The 16,656-nt window shown below is 38.7% G+C and overlaps 1 protein-coding gene across 1 annotated transcript in view; it reads left to right on the top strand.

Moving 5' to 3' along the window:
• The window catches only part of RBMS3 (RNA binding motif single stranded interacting protein 3), a 1,425,793-nt gene that overhangs the window by 354,616 nt on the left and 1,054,521 nt on the right, over positions 1–16,656 (top strand). The gene's annotated exons all lie outside the window — the stretch shown is intronic.

The raw sequence follows: 16,656 nt of genomic DNA, 5'->3' as shown, positions 1-16,656 counted from the left end.
ATCAGGATAGGAAGAAGAAATAACAGAAAAGAAAGGAAAAAAAGAGGCATGATAGAGGGAGAAAGATGCTGAAAAGAGGAGACAACTGACAGTTCAAATTCTGAACTGGTGTTTTAAAAAAATGGGATCAGGGAATAATAGCTGGCATTTATCTGGCAAAGTACATGCTTTGTGTAATCTACTGTGAGTGTGACAATCCCCTTGTCAGGGAGGTTCTCCATGTATCATTACCCCATTTTATAGATGAGGAATCTAGGAATGAAATTCCTTGGCTGGAAATCAGAACTGGGTAGGTGGATCCCATGGCCTGAGGCTTTCAGAAGAGTTCAGAATGGTTAAGGTGGAAATGGCTCTCTTGAGTTCTATCTTATCTAAGTTTTATCTTACCTTTTTTATGTTACATTTTCTTTCTTTCTTTCTTTCTTTCTTTCTTTCTTTCTTTCTTTCTTTCTTTCTTTCTTTCTTTCTTTCTTTCTTTCTTTCTTTCTTTCTTTCTGTGGCAATGAGGGTTAAGTGACTTGCCCAGGGTCACACAGCTAGTAAATGTCAAGTGTCTGAGGCCACATTTGAACTCAAGTACTCCAGAATCCAGAGCCAGTGCTTTATCCACTGCACTTCCTAGCTGCCCCCTCTCTTCCATTTTCAAAACTGAGTTTTATATTGATTATTTTTATGTCTACATCAAAATCATTTGTGTTGGTACAGCTATGACACAGAAGAAGGTCTGTTCTGGAATATTGGAACAACTGTGTCAACTTTGAATAACTGATCTCATGTCTTAAGCACTGATCAGTGCTTTTGGATGTCCATTTTCTCAGGTAATTTAAGGATGACACATGTCAAAGAGAAGCTAGTCAAAGAGACTTCAGTTTGAATCCTGCCTCACTTGCTAGCTGTAGGACCATGAATAAACTACTTTGTTTATTTAAGCCTCAACTTTCTTCTTTGTAAAATGGGGTGCTTGAAGTACTTGACTCACAAAGGTATTGGGAGGATTAAATGAAGTAATTATAGAAACAGCTCTGAAAGCCAAGTCACTTAATGTCTCATGAACTCTGCTCACTCCTCTGTATAGTAAAGGAGCTACAGTTGATCACCTTTAAGGTTCTATCCAGCTCTAGAACTCTGTTTTGATTCTTAATATAAAAAATGGCAGCTATTACTCAGGGGAATTCACAATTATTCTTCATGATATACACAGAAAGGAAATTAGGGGCAAGTGTGTGATTCCATAACCTGATGAGCCCAACTGAGTCATGAGGAAATATGATGGCCCTTGTCCTTGATGACTCAGGTCAGGTGAGAAGTGGAAGAATGAAAAATTTCAGCAGAGGGTGGGGATGAGATGGGACTGGTTTTGGGGAAACAATTTGACCTAAACACATGTCAGATCCTCATCCTTTCCTGCATTTTATCTTCTGATCTCATTCTAAGCCTGGCTTGAATTTCTATTCTGGCAAATGGCTTGCTAGGATTAATCCCCATGGATTTCAGGATTCTGTGTGTGTCCTAGTACCTGTTCTGTTGGACTTTTCTCTACATGATGGATTACCTCCCAAAGTACACCCCAACCCTAGGCAGTGATTGAACTTCCTTGTTTAATCTACCACATAGCTCCTCATCTTCCTCCATTTGGAGTATTCCATTCTATTCAGGGCACCACACTTTACATAGGACATTTATGCAATTATTGATCGTGGGATCTTTATTTCATAGATTCTGAGTTGAAGAGGACCTTTTATGTCCAACCTCCTCCCTTTACAGATGAGGAACTGAGGCTTAGAGATGTCCAATGATTTGTGTAGGACAGCACAATTTCTAAGTATCTGAGGCAGGATTTGAAATCAGCTGTTTCTGACTTCAAGTCTAGCACTCTACTCAGTACACTACATTGCCTCTGGAAACTAGATTATCAGGAGGCAGCAGGTTGATGAGGTATTTAAGACCATGTCCTATGACAATCACTTGATAGAACTACCTGTGTAGAGTCTGGAAAACAGGATACAGGGGAGAGCATGAAAGCTGCCTCATTTTTGTGTTGAAAGGGTTGTCATGGGAAATAGGGATCAGACTTATTCTTTTTGGTTCCAGAAGACAGAGTTAGGAACAATGGATGGAAATGCAGAGAGGTAGATTTTGGTTCAATGTAAAGGAAGTCTTCCTAACAGTAATAACTGTTTCAAAATGGAATAGGCTTTGGGGGGATGGTGAGTTCCCTCATTGTATATGTTGAAGCAGAGGATGGATGACTACTTGTTAGAGAGGCTGGTCAGGGAATCCTTCATCAGATATAGGTTAGATGAGATGGCCACTAAAGAACCTTCTAGTTCTGAGACTCTGCAACCCTGTAACCAATTATGTTTCAATAATCAATCAGAACTACATTGACGCAAGAAAGGGTGCATCGTTGTACTCCCTTATGGCTACAACAATTATAACTTTCCAAAACAAACTACTTCCCTAAATGTATAGCCGCCTCTCTAAAATTAGAGTGGCAGAATCAACAAAAGGTCAGACTGAGACATTCTTCTAGCTTAATATAATGTAGGAGTTTGAAAAGAGAGATCAGTGACACTGGAGAGGAAGTTGGCTCAGAGCCCATATGGATGAAATACCAATGGTAGGACTAGGTGATGGTGACAGAAACAGTAGCAGCTTGGGGAGCTCTAAAGCCAGAGATGGTAAGGGGACTTGGGAACTTGTCAGAAAGAGATTATAGAGGACCCCTATGCTAGCACTATATACAGGACCAGCTACTGTTTGGTAATTTTATTTCCTGTATCTACTTCTAGGTAATAGTTCAAGGGCAGAGAGGATCACTTTTAGTCAAGAGGGAGTAAAAGCCCTGAGAGGCAGTATCATTTCGAGTCTCAAGGGAGAAAGGTCCCTGAGGATGAGTATTGATTGCAATCCCAAGGGGTCATGGACCCTTTCTCCTTAAGGACCAGAGTTTAGACAAAGAAAACAGTGACCATACCTCTCCCCAGATCACACCACTTTGGAAGCACTAAATACTTCCAGACACCCAGAACTAACTCTGAAAACAGCAGTGCAAAAAAGCCTGCTTGAAACAGAGTCTCCCTCCGTCCCCCACTCCATCCCACACCAGGAACAGAGTCAAATGTTAGCATGAAATTCAAATGAATAGATTGGAAAAATGAGCTAACAACAGAAAAGAATCCGAGCATAAAAATTAGTATGGTGACACAAATTCAAAAGAAGACAATGAAGTAAAAAACCAAAAAAACCCACGTCTATAACTTCAAGGTGTGATAAAATAATGGAATTTGGCAGATGCCCAGGGGATCCACCTGATTGATGTAGTATTGTTTGAATTGAATGGAGGTTACACCTGACTGGCCCAGAGTGATGTGTTGGTGTACTACTGATGTCCAAATAGGACACAAGCCCAACAAGAATTCCTAGAAGAGCTAAAAAACTTTACAAAGTCAGATAAGAGTGGCAGAGGAAAAAATAGGTTAAAAATGAGCAAAGGAAGAAACTTATGTAAAGACAATGAACAGCTTTGTGAAAGAGGCACAAAAAATAGTGCAGAACATAATATCTTAAAAAACAAACACAGAATTGACCAAATGAAAAATGAGGTACAAAAGTGCACTGAAGATAATTATTCCTTTAAGCAAGTGGAAGCTAATGAATCCATGAGACTTCAAGAGACAGTAAGACAAAGTTAAAAGAATGAAAAAAAATAGAAGTAAAATGTGAAATGCCTCATTTGAAAAGCAACTGACTTGGATAATAGATCAAGAAAATAGAATTTAAGACTTACTGGATTACATGAAATCATGATCAAATAAAGAACCTAGACTTCATTTAAAAAAAAAATATCCAGGAAACTACCTCAATGTTCTAGAACCTGAGGGTAAAGTAGAAATTGAAAGAATCCACCAAATACCACATGAAAAAAGATCCCCAAATGAAAACTCCCAGGAATATTATAGACAAATTCCAGGATTCCTAAGTCAAAGAGAAAATATTTCAAGCATCCTGAAAGAAACCATTCGTATACCATAGAGCCACAGTAAAGATCACAAAGATTTATCAGCTATCATATTAAAGGAAAACAAGAAATCAGGGACAAAATTTTTGCAATGAGTTTCTCTAATAATGGCCTCAATTTTTCAAATATATAGGGAATGTAGACAAATTCTACAATTAAGAGCCATTCCCCAGCTGATAAATGGTTAAAGGATAGAAACAGGCAAAACTATTAATTAGTTGTTGTGTCATCTGACCCTTTGTGGTGACAAACCCCATTTGGGGTTTCTTGGCAAAGATACTGGAGTAGTTTACCATTTCCTTCTCCAGGGGGTTAGGCAAATAGGGGTTAAGTCACTTGCCCAAGGATCTGAATGAGTGTCTGAGGCCAGATTTGAACTTGTCTTTCTGACTTCAGGCCCAGAGTTCAATCCACTGAGCATCCTAGCTGCCTCCAGTCAATAGTCACATAAAAATGATTTAAATCACATTTTGATTAGAGAAATACAAATTAAAACTCTGAAATATTACCTCACACCTATCAAATTGGTTAACATGATAGAACAGGAATATGACAAATGCTGAAGGGGATAGGGAAAAAGTGGGACATTGATGCATAGTTGGTAGAATTACGAAGTAGTCCAATCATTCTGGAGAACAGTTTGAAACTATACTTAAAGGGCTGTAAAGTATACATAACCCTTTGACCCAGCAAAACCACTTCTAGGTTTATATTAAAAAAAGATCAAAGAAAATGAAAAATTACCTATAGTTGCCCACTGAACATACATGCATAATACGTATATGTATATGTATCTACATAGATACACACATATGTGTGTTAAGGGCTAAAATTCTAGCTAGTCTGTCTAAAATATCTAATGAGTCGTCGCCAATAAATTATAAGCTTCAGCAAGAATTAGGCTTTTAAGCATTTATTAAGGAGAATAACAATTTGGTAAAGAGAGAGAGAAAGGCCTAGATTCCTTTCTATTAAAGGGAGAGCGCATTTCTAGCTCCCTTCTCCACCGGAGTCCTCAGGAAAGAGAGTGAGACTGAGTGCCAGTCTCGTCCTTCTTCCTCCCGCTAGCCAATGTCACTTCCTGACACCAAAGAAAAGACGCATGTTCTTGCCCTCAAAGACCTTCCTTTCATGGTGGAACTTTTCTACAGTAAGTCTCCAGCAGGTGGCATCATTCCAATCATTACATGTGTGTATATAGATATATACACACATGCGTATACATACATATATATATATATTATATAAATATCATTTTTATGATGTCAAAGAATTGGAATTTGAAAGGATGTCCATCAATTGGGGAATGGCTGAACAAGTTGTGGTATATGACTATTATGGAATACCATAAGAAATGACAAGCTGGATGGTTTCAGAAAATCCTGGGGAGACTTATATGAACTCATAAAAAGTGAAGTGAGCAGAACCAGAACATTGAAGTAATATGATAATGGATGATTAAATGTAAAAGACTTAGCTACTCTGTTCAAAACAATCATCTGAGACAATTCCAAAGGATCCATGATGAAAAATGCAATCCACCTCTAGAAAGATAATTGATGAATTCTGAATTTAGATGGAAGTATACCTCTTTTTTTAACTTTCTTTTTCTTTCTATTGCCTGTGTTTTCTCTTGTAACATAGCTAATATGGAAATATGTTTTGCATGACCTCACATGTATAATCAAAATCAAATTGCTTGCCTTCTCAGAGAGGGGGGAAGAGATGGAGAGAAGGAATTTGGCACTGATGATTTTAACAAAAGATTGTTATTTTCTTTACCTGTGATTGGGAAATATTTAATAAAAAAATTAAAAAGTTAAAAAATGTTCTAGACATCTTCATATTCTTTCTACTTCTAACAGTCTAGGAAAAACAGAATTACTTTTTTTTTTCCTTTTGCAGTCAGTGAGGGTTAAGTGACTTGCCCAAAGTCACACAACTAGTAAATGTCAAGTGTCTGAGGCTGGATTTGAACTTAGGTCCTCCTGAATCCAGGGCAGGTGCTTTATCCACTGTGCCACCTAGCTGCCCCCCAGAATTAGTTTTTTTTTTAAATCATCTTCTCATGGCAGTTGAAATCATACCTATTAACTCAGCATTTTAAGCACAATTCTAGGCTTGATAGTCATTGTGAGGGCTGTCCCCTTTTAAGGGACAGGCCCATTATGAACTAGAGAAGGCCCAATCCCTTAAACAGCAGAAAGCTTCCCCTTCAGGCCAATCACATGAATTGTTTGTTGTTCCCTTTTCTATTCTTTTTTTTTTTTGCAACAAAAGTTTATTTTATTTTTTTCCAGTTACATGTAAGGGTAGTTTTCAACATTCATTTTCATAAGATTTAGAGTTCCAATTTTTTCTCCCTCCCTCCCTTTCCTCCCCCCTCCACAAGACAGTAATCAAGTTATATATGTACAATCCACAAGTGCTCTTTTTATCAGTTCTTTCTATGGGGATGGATAGTAAGCTTCATCATCAGTCCCTTGGGATTTGCCTTGGATCATTGTATTGCTGAGAGTAGTTAAGTCATTCACAATTGCTCATTGAACAATACTGCTGTCACTATTCACAATGTCCTCCCAATTCTACTCACTTCATTATACATCAGTTCATGAGTCTTTCCAGGTTATTCTGGGATCATCCTGTTTGTCATTTCCTATAGCACAATACCACTCCACTACAGTTATATACCACAGCTTTTTCAGTCATCCCTCAATTGATGGACATTCCCTTGATTCTCAATTCTTAGCCACCACAAAATGTTGCTATAAATATTTTTGTACAATTTTCCCCCTTTTCTCTTTTTCATAATTACTATTGTTAACTGTTTCCCTTTCATCCTATTCTCTTCCCCATGATATTTATTCTGTTATCCATCTTCTTTCATCTATCCCTCTTCAAAAGGGATTGCTTCTGTTTGTCTCCTCCCCCAATCTGCCCTTCCTTCTTTTGCCCCTCTCTCTTTATCTTCTTCCCCTCCTATTTTCCTGCAGGGTTAGAGAGATTACTCCACCCAATTGAGTGTGTATGTTATTCCCTCCTTGAGCCAGTTCTGATGAGATTGAGGTCTTTCAGCCAATTCTGATGAGTGTTAGGCTCATTTACTGCCCAAATCAAATAGATTATTCCACCCAATTGGGTATGTGTGTTAATCCCTCCTTGAGGCAACTCTGATGAGTTTAAGGTTTTTGAGCCTTTTCTGATGAGTGTAAAATTCATATACTGCCCTGCTCCTCTCCCATCTTTCCCCCCACTCCATAAGCCCTTTCCTTGTTTCTTTCACGTAGGATTTCACCTCATGTTACCTCTGCCCTTCCCCCTCCCACAGTGCATTCCCCTCACCCCTCAATTTAACCCCACAAATACCTTAAAGTCCTCTTTTTCATTAAAGTCCCATTTTTTCCTCTGAAAGATTATGATCAATTTTGCTGGATAGGTGATTCTTGGTTGTAATTCCAATTCCTTTGCCCTCTGGAATATCATTTTCCATGCCCTCTGGTCCTTTAAAATAGAAGCTGCTAGATCTTGTGCTATCCTGACTGGGGCTTCACAGTACATGAATTCTTTCTTTTTGACAGCTTGCAATATTTTCTCCTTGACCTGGGAGCTCTGGAATTTGGCTATAATATTCCTAGGAAATTTCCTTTTGGGATCTCTTTCTGGAGGTGATCGGTGGATTCTTTAAATTTCTATTTTACCTTCTGCTTCTAGAATATCAGGGCAATTTTCCCTGACAATTTCTTGGAAGATGATGTCTAAGTTTTCCTTGATCATGGTTTTCAGGTAGAACAATAGTTTTCAGATTATCTCTCCTGGACCTATTTTCCAGGTCAGCAGTTTTTCCAAGAAGGCATTTCACATTGCCCTCTATTTTTTTTATTCATTTGGATTTGCTTGATTGTGTCTTGGTTTCTCATAAAGTCACTGGCTTCCATTTGTTCAATCCTAATTCTTAGGCAATTATTTTCATCAGAGAGCTTTTGTACCTCCTTTTCCATTTGGTCAATTTGGCTTTTCAAGTTGTTGACTTTTTCTCATGTCTTTCCTGCATCACCCTCATTTCTCTTTCCATTTTTTCCTCTACCTCTCTCACTTTATCTTCAAAGTCCTTTTTGAGTGCCTCTATGGCCTGAGACCAATTCATATTTTTCTTGGAACCTTTAGCTATAGAGGCCCTGATGTTGACATCTTCCTCTGAGGATGGACTTCAATCTTCCTTGTCATTGAAGAAACTTTTCTATGATCCTCACCTTTTTTTGGTCTGCTCATCTTGCCTTTCTTTTAATTGACTTTTAGCTCCTTAAAGTGGGACACTGTTTCCAGGCTGCAGTATCCCAAGTTTAATAAGTCCCAGGTGGTATGATTTAAGGAGGATCAGATTCTTCACTTGCCTGGCCTGTTCCCTGGTCCGTAGATGACCCCAGACCAACTTGCTAATCAAGCAGCTTTGGGTGTTGTGGTTGTCAGCTCTGATGAGCCTGTGCCCCTCCCCCACCTGGGCTACTGCTACTCAAGTCCACCTCCTGGTTCCCAGCAGGGGTGAAAAATCCAAGTTCTGCCTTAGTACCAGCATAGACACCTGTAGTCTTCCCCCTGCCAAGGGCTCAGCCCTCTCACCAGACTGTGAGCTTAATTCCAGATGACACTGGCACTTTAGCTGATTCAGAGGCTCTGGGGGTCTCCCTCTCTGGTGAGGCCTTCCTGGGACTAGATCTGTGTCAGGGTGACTGTGGGGTTGGATTCCACTCCTGTCTCAGCACAGCAGCTCCCTCTTTCTGACCTTCCAATCCATTCTTGGTTAGAAGATGATTTCAGCACATTTTTCTGTGGGTTTTCCTGCTCTAGGCATTGTCCTATGGCATTTTTTGGATGTTTTTTTGAGTGATTGTTCCCTTTTCTGATACTTATTTTTGTGGCTGATGCAGAGCCTGAACTAGGAAAGGGTATGTTGTCCTGTTCTCCCTCTGAAATAACTGCAAGGTAATGAGATGTTAATCCATAGTTACCTAATAATAACATCATTGTCATGGATAGATAAACAGGAAGACTCATGAAAGATCAAGACTGTTAAGATTGAATCACAATTTACATTAAAAATAAATCACAAAGGACAACATCTGGATAAGCAGTATGCAAATTCCCGTATTGTTTGAGTTTTCATTTTTTCATTTTTTAATGGGGGTGGGAAATTCTGGATCTATAATTTCATTGGTGTGGAGAACTTTCAGTATAGAACCTCCCTCCAGAAATGCCAATCCAGTTCATCTACAACTTCTAGTCAGTGAGACCTGCGTAGGTTTATTCAGAGCTAAATTATTTGACAAGGGTCACAGAGCTAGTATGGATAGGCAAAGCTTGAAACCAGGTCTTGAGTTTAATGCCAATTCTTTCTCTGTCTCTCTGTCTTTGTCTCTCTGTCACTGTCTTTCTGTCTTGTTTTCTGTCTCTGTCTCTCTCCTGTCTTTGTTTCTGTTTCTGTCTCTCTCTCTCCATGTCTCCCCACCATGCTATGCTATCATCCTAGTGCCAATAATGTAGCAAATTTATTGTAACTTCCTTGAGAATAAGGTCTAGTGCCTTGTGATTGTCATGCAAACATTTGCCATTTTTGTTTGTTTGTTTGTTGTCCTGGGTAATTAGCTGGTTGAATCAACTTGTCCTGAAAATTCATTAGGACAACTTTTCCTTTGACCTCAATAGGTAAAAGGCTCACACCACATGAATAAGGGCAGTTACCACAGAACAAGCCCTTGGGTGAGTGGGAACCATAAACAATTAGGACCTGGACATTGCTGCTGATGGAGTAATCTTTGATGTACCAAAGAGTTCTGTTTCCATTGGTTTGCCCAGGTGCCCTGTGGATAGTATCACATGTGGATATTTTAAGGCCATTGGACAAAAGCTCCTATTGATCCTTAGGTATTCCATGGTAACAGCTATGCTTCAGAGCATTAGAAGTTATAAATAGCTATTTGAGAGTTTTTTTTAATGTTAGGTTAAGGAAAGGAACTAAGAAATCCACATGGGTTTCAGTACACAACATAGCTGTGCATTCTTTCTGTCCTCACATACTGTGTTTGTGGCTGTGGGCAGAAGATAACAGTCTAATTGAATCATGTTGAGGCTTGAGGGCTCTGGCTTCCGGTCTTCACTGCAGATCCATCTAAAATGCTGCAGTATTAATAGGCATACTCTCGACCTTCCCTTCCCTCCTACCCTTCAGTACTCATGCTGCTGTTGTATGTCAACTGGTGGTTGAAGCTGAACGGAAGTCAGCAGATAGGTCATGAGTGAGATAGGACAACTATATTATTCTAAAATAAAAACAGAAATTGACATTGAATTTGAAAAAAAGATGGTATGGAAATAAGAAAAAACATCTTCAGTAATATAAATGATTTCCATCCCAAATGACAAATAAATATTTAAACACAATTACCTGTAACACCTATGAATTTAATGAATTTATTTTTGACCATCACATAAACTTTCAGTGTCTGAGGATGGAGATGTAGAGGAATCTAGATGTAAATGCAAATTGAAAAATTGTCCCTTTCCTTCCTCCATCCTTGTGTTCTGATCCCCTTCTCTGATGCATTCTTTTGAAAAATCCATTTTGAGAAAATGACCAGGCCAGACATGTTCCTTCCTTTACTTCCCTCCCAGTTCTACTCTTCACCCTCTAAACTTCTTCACCATATCCCCATAAGGATTCTTTATCTCTCCTATTCACCTTTTCAGCTACCTTTCAAGTGTTATTTTCCCCCTTTAGGAAGTAAGCTCCTTGGAGGCAACTAGGTGGCACAGCCCTGGACTCAGGAGGACCTGAGTTAAAATCCATTCTCAGACACTTGACACTTACTAGCTGTGTGACCCTGGGCAAGTCACTTAACCCTCATTGCCTCACCAAAAAAAAAAAATAATAGTAAGTAAGTTCCTTGAGGACAGAGATTGTCTTTCTTGTTGTTTGTATTCCCAGACTTAGTACAGTGCTTGACACATAGTAAATGCTTTCAAATGCTTATTACTGACTTGACAGCCTTCACCGAGCTTATTTTTTGGGGGTGCATGGAGGGGCAATATTTATTCAGATAAGGAAATGCAAATTACATACAAATTAAATACGGTAGAATATTAAGGGTGTAGCATAGTAGATAGAGTGATGTCCTTCAGGAATACCTGGGTTCATTCAAATCTTATCTGTGATACTATCTGTGAAACCCCAGGCTCATCATTCAACCCTTCAGTGCTTTGTTGTTGTTGTCACTTTGATCACGTTTGACTCTTTATGACCTCATTAGGGGTTTTCTTGGCAAAGGTATGGGCCTTTTTTGCAATTTCCTTCAGCTCAGTCTCCACATGAGGAACTGAGGCAAATAGGGTTAAGTGATTTGCCCAGGGTGACAAAGCTAATAAGTGTCTGAGGTCACATTTAAATTCAAGAAGATGAGTCTTCCTGACTCCAGGCCCAGCACACCATCCCATCCACTGTGTCACCTAGCTGTCCCTCACTGCTTTAGGCTAAAGCTTCTTAAACTGTGGGTCAAGACCCCATAAGGGGTCCTCTAACTGGGGGTTGGCAACAGTAAAAGATTATGTATACCTATTTTATATGCTGATATACCTGGAGTTTTTCTGGTGAAAAGGGGTTGCAAGTGGAAAAAGTTTAAGAAGTCCTGTTTTAGGCAACTTGTAAGGATATATACTGTGGACCAACATGCATTGGTAGGGAGATTTTCATTGCTTAGGAATGATCTATATGAAAGAAATGACCAATCTCTATCCATATCTCCTCTAGTCTCATGTAGGGGGTGACACTCGAGTGAAACCTTGAAGGAAGATGAAAAATCCAAGAGGTCAAAGACAAAAAGAAGTGTGTTCTTGGCCTGCAGAGAATAGTGTGTATAAAGTAAAATAGAAGAGGGAATATTGATGGAAACAGCAAGTAGCTTAGGATAATGGGACTTAGAGCTGCAAGCATCTCATAGACTCCTGAGCCTAACTCTCCCATTTTATAGATGAGGAATCTGAACCTGAGCAAGATTAGGTGACTTGTCCAGGTTAACAAAGAGTATTTAAGGCAAGATTTGAATTTAGGTCTTCCTGACTCCGTGACCATCAACTCTATCCACTGAATGATCTAACTGGATTGCTTGAATATAAAGAGTATAAATGGGAGTAATGAGAAATAATCCTGGAAAGGTAGGCTGGATCCTGACAGGTGATGGATTCAAGATGCAGAACAAGACATACATTTGTGCATATGGACAATGGGGGAATTTGTTTTGCTTGGTTAGTCATACTTCTTACAAGGGTCATGTTTTTCTTTTATTTTAAATTGGGGAGGGGTAGGATGAGAAAGAAAGTAAATAGATACTTGTTAATTTCAAAACAAAATAAAATAAATTCCATGACAGATAATAAAAAAGGAGTAAGTTATTCTGGAACAGGTTGTTAAGGGATTTAAATGGTAAAAGGGCATTTATAGTTTATTCCAGGGGAAAAGGGGAGCCCTTGAAGCCTCTTGAGAAGGTGTGTAACTGAGATACATTTGCTCTTTAGGAATATGAATTTGCCCAGGGACACCTATTAGAAGGCACTTGTCATAATCCAGGTGAAAGGGGATGAGGGCCTGAATGAGAATAGTGATTATATGCAGAACATATGTGAAAGATGTGGAGCTAAAATTGGCAAGACTTAGCAACTGTTTTGATGTGGGGATGAAGAAAAGTGAAGTGTCCATTGTGTTTCTAAGTTTGAGAACCTAGATGACTGAAAGGATGATGGTGGTTTTTTGAAATCAGCATTCTAACATCAGATTATAAATAGATCCATATTCCATTTTCTAATGACACAAGGCGCCTCTTTCTTTGATCTCTCTCAGCCCCTTCTCCCAACACTCTCTAACTCAAAGTCTTAGATCCAAGGTTTTATGCATGTGACTAACATAACTTAACTCTTGATTCCAATGGGTACCCCAGAGACTAACTCATGTAGATTTCAGTGAACTTTTTGGTGTTTGAATTCCATCAGTTGGTTTCTGGAGTTAATCAGATTTCGAGAGGCTGAACTATCACATTCATTAAACTAGGACTACATCTCATATATAAAATACATAAAGAACTTTGTCAAATCTATAAGAATACAAGTCAATCCCCCACTGATAGTCAAAGTATATAAACTGCCAGTTTTCCAATGAAGAAGTCAAAACAATTTATAGTCATACGAAAAAAAGCTCTAGGTCTCAATCATTGTTTACACACACCAGCTATTCACAACAAGTTATATTCTGAGACTAGTTAAAGAGAAGTAGAAGCTAAAATTATAGAGGGACTTAGGAAATCCAGGTCCTCTCAAGTGCTTATGTCTATGCCACAAGACTTATTGAAGCAGTCCATCTCAGGAGTCGGTAGGTCAATTCTGAATATATAAATTCAATATCGTTCTTAACTGAAACTCCAATAAAGCACAGTGAAAAGAATACTGGATTTGGATTCAGATTAGCTGGGTGCAAATTATGATTTTACCACTTCCTAGCTGTGTGATCTTGGGCAGGTCATTGGAACCACTCTGGGCCTCAGGTTCCAAATTCATAAAATGAGAGGAGTGTAACCTATGATCTCTTAGGGTCCTTCCAGTTCTTAATCTGTGACCTTGTGATCCTAGATTAGGGTAGCCGGATGAAATAATGAGTAAACTTTCTAGGATTCAACACATATAGGAGTGGCTATGTCTCAAGGAATCCCTGGAGTTTTTCTGAATGATCAGTCAGAATTCACAATCATCCTTATGGGATAGAAGCAGGAATTCCCATCGAAGAAATCAAATAAAAAGAAAATTCAGCTAGTCAAAACTATCATTTCCTACTCAGGCACTATGAATCAAGTTTGAGAAGCCCCCATAGGGTAGAAGGGTCAGAAAAGTCCAAGGGGGTTTAATAAAAGGATGTTATGGATGCATTTTAGCTCAAAGGTAGCTCAGTGAAGAAAAACACCCAGTCCTGAAGATGAGAATAGTAAGTTTTGGTTTGATTAGGAATTAATGAATGCAATATTTGTTAAGCATTTACTATGTAAGAAATGCTGAACACCAGGTATACAGATAGAAAAAAATGAGAAAATTCTTGCCCTCAAGGAGCTTACGTTCTATTGGGGAAGACAAATATGAAAAGTTTTAGCTAAAAATCAGATAAAAGTGTCATGGACCTTATGGGCAAAGCAGGTAGGAATTCCTCTTCTTTAATAAGAAAGGGGACCCTCTCATGTCTTCGAGATTTTAAATAATGAAGAACTCACTGTTACCACACCTTCCACTTTTGGATGGTTTTGGTTATTAGGAAATTATAGATTCAATTATGCCCAAATCTGCCTCTAAAATATATCCATGTATCCTTCCTACTTCTGCCTTCTGGGGCTAATTAAGGCAAAACTAATCTTTTTTTTTTTTTTTAATGTGACAGCCCTTCAGACGCATGAAGACACGCATCATGTTTTCATGACTTGGAATCCAGATATACTGCCTTTGTGACATTCTTCTAATCTTCCAGTCTAGTAACCCTGTCAAGGAAAGGAAACAAGATAAAATTAGCCTGACCTAAGAGTCATGGATTTAGAATGGGAGGGTAACTTAGGAAATCATCTAGTACAACACCTTCATTTGACAGGTGAAGAAACCGAAGCCAACAGAGGCAAAATTAATTTCCTAACAGGAAGAATTTCAGCCTCTTAAGACCAAGGATTACTTAAATTTTTTATCTTTGCATCTGAATCACCTACCATACTCTTTGGCACATAACTGTTTGCATTGTATTGAATTGAATTAATTTTAAAGTAACAAAGGAAAAGTCCAGATCCAGGTTCATAGAGTCCAAAATTAATACCCTTTTCATCACACTAAGAACCTGTGCTATCCTGCAGTTAGCACCACTTACTTCCCTAAGTGCTCATTCATAAGGCATTCAAGTCAAATTCACGGGACTATAGTTTAAAAAATCCACCTTCTCCCTCTTGATGCAAAGTATCCCCCTTGTCCATCTCCAATCCTATAATTCCTTTCCCATTCTGTTACCTTTTGAAAATGGGAAAAGGTAAAGGAACAAACATTTATTAAGCACCTACTTTGTACTGGCAGTGTGCTAAGTGCTATACAAATATTATTCACTTGATGCTATGAAAAAGGCCCATCAATTTCTTCTGCAATTTCTTTTAGTATCTTCAATGCAATTAACATTTACTAAGTAGTTACTATTAGCCAGGCACTGTGCTAAGTGCCAGAGATACAATTAATAAAAACAAAGACAATCTCTACTCTCAATGAGTTTGAAATCTAATGGGAAGGGAGACAACCCATAAAAGGAGACAGGGAAGGGGGGCGGTATGGGACACTAGGGAATGTAACTGGCAAGGGGAGCATCTTGTTCCATGAAGTTGAGACCAGGCAGAGGAGTAGATGCAAAGTGAAGTAATGTAGATGTAATTCATCTCAGTCTGATGATACAAACTCACTTAGGTTGGTTAGACTAGCTCTTTACTAATCTTTGGGGTCAGTTCCCTGTTTACCATTCATTCTTTGGGGAGAGAAAACCAAAGAAAAAATGGGAATTGAGTAGTTTTGCTTTCTTTCTATCAGTGATTATCTTCATCCCATACACTCTCAAACATTAGTCCTGCTCCTTCTTTAACCTCTTCCTTCTAGCTTTATTGCCCTCTGCCTTTATCTTCAGTAAAAAGAAAATAAAGCAGAAAAGGCAGAAAAATGAAGCATAAGCAAAGATACTGGAAACAAAAATAAATATCAAAATATATGAGAAAGGATATATATTTTGTGCTTGTTGTAGTATTGACTTGATTTTTCCTTTTTTCCCAAACTAGGAGAAAAAGCTGAAGGAAGAATTTTTATTAAAAACCCAGTTTGTACAAACTATCATTCACCTGTGAGACCTGGCCTTCATTCAGACCCTGGCAAAGCCCTGATTTCTGTTGTGCTGAACGGTTTCTCTCTCATTACTTTATCCCAGCATCGTATTTAACCTGCAGTCACTTTCCACTGTGTAGTGTCAAGTGGTGCATTTTCCAGGGTTTATGAAGAAACCTGCACCAGTTAACTTGCTTTCAATGTGAAAGGATCATTACAGGGGCTGAGGAAAACTATGAGTTAGAGCAAAACCCAGCTTTTTCCCTGAGGCTTTAGTTGGTAATAGGAATCTTGTTCAAGTGAGAAAGTTTGTGTGCGTGTGAAGAAATGGGACAGGTTAAGAGAGGGTAACGCACTTGTTTCTATACCTCTAGACCTACAAGTATTTCAGACATTCTCCAACCCTCAGATATGTTTATATTAGTGAAGACAGCTTCCTATATTCAATTGTTCCTTTTCCCTTACTTGGGAGATTCTGACACTTGAATTATGGTACTTGAGTAGGAAATGATAGCTTTGATTAGTGTTTTTTCGACTTATTTCTTTAATTGTGGATTTCCTGTTGGCATCTCTGATAGAAAGGGCATTGGAGATCACATAATCCAGTTCTCTCATTTAATAGAGACAGCAGAAGGGACTTGCCATACAACTAAGGTTAGTTGAAGAAGTGGAATTAAGATCAGGGCTGTTCTTCCCCTTCCCCATTTTTTGTTCCCTTTCCC

This window comes from Dromiciops gliroides, chromosome 5 (assembly GCF_019393635.1).
Source record: "Dromiciops gliroides isolate mDroGli1 chromosome 5, mDroGli1.pri, whole genome shotgun sequence".
NCBI lineage: Eukaryota > Metazoa > Chordata > Mammalia > Microbiotheria > Microbiotheriidae > Dromiciops > Dromiciops gliroides.
This window is presented reverse-complemented; position numbering and strand designations above follow the sequence as displayed.